This window comes from Microtus ochrogaster, unplaced genomic scaffold (genome assembly GCF_000317375.1).
Source record: "Microtus ochrogaster isolate Prairie Vole_2 unplaced genomic scaffold, MicOch1.0 UNK420, whole genome shotgun sequence".
Taxonomy (NCBI): domain Eukaryota; kingdom Metazoa; phylum Chordata; class Mammalia; order Rodentia; family Cricetidae; genus Microtus; species Microtus ochrogaster.
Genome location: NW_004949518.1, coordinates 11,869 through 13,161, shown reverse-complemented (window position 1 = coordinate 13,161; position 1,293 = coordinate 11,869).

Sequence of the window (1,293 nt, the reverse complement as noted above, 5' to 3'; positions counted from 1 at the left end):
TCCAGGGACTGGAAACAGATGGCCAAAGCTTGCCTGACAGGAAAAGGCTACCTGATGAGGAAAACTGAGTTTTCAGAACAAAGTCAGTCCACAGCTGTGAGTAATATGGCCCAAGTTCTTCTTGAAATAAATTTCTTTTTTCGGGAGAGCAGACAACTGACTTACCTTAAATAATACAGGGACCTGTTGAGTTGTTCCAGAATTCTCTTTCCATGCTGGAAAAGAATATTAAAAATCCAGAATATTGATTTTTGATTATTAAACAGCTATCCTACGAAAGTACTAATGTAATATATCAGCTTGCTTTTACATATTTTATAAACAAAGGTGCCATTTCTGATCACATTCCAATTTATTGAGGAATTTTATCCTCATACACCCAACGACTAGTTATGGCTGCTGCTTTTCAGGAGTAAACATGTAAATATGTTCTCTCACACATTGAAATTTGTAAAATGGAAACTGATACGAGAATTATGAATGAGATAATGAGACCGTGCACCTAGGTTGAGCTTTAGAGACTAGACTGGATTACCTTCTCATTAAGGTATGGACCAAATGGTACCTATAAAACATTTTAGATTTAATAGATTGATTTTTCCCATGCCTTTTGTTCCAAAATATTTTCAAAGATTTTTATGTAGTGTTCCATTGGCCAATTAAAGGACCAAATTGGGAGATATCATTGATAAGTGTTGCCTTAGGTAATGGCAAACAGTGTAATATTATGCAATTTATATGTAGTTTATGCAATACAAAATATTCTAAATATTTTCAACAAGTTTATATTATCCATTACGGATCTTGTTTGTCCATAAAACATGAAGGAATTTGCTTTCAATTCTTGGATAGTTTCAACAGAACCTTTCCCTTATGGGTAGTTCATTTCCCACTGAAAACACAAATGCAACCACCTTTCCCAATCAGGACATATATTGTATCCTAAAGAAATTAAGACTCAGTAATTGGAAATTGGGATCAATTGTTTGAAATCTTTGAAGGAATGTCAAAAATGACTGGCAAATATTCAGTGACTGTGCCTATTTTAAAATTGTCTACTGAAAATCTTAAGCAATTTAGTGAGATTCGTAAGGGGAGAAGTGACCCAATTATTCCAAGGTATATATTGATGCTGCAGGTCAAGTAATGACTCAGGTGAGCATTCTCCCTGGCTTCTTGAATACACAAATTCAATAAATAAATAAATAAATGTGAATTATATTGTTGCTGAAGTTCAAGTGTTGACTCAGGTGAGCATTCTCCCTGGCATCTTGCATACATAATTTAAATAAA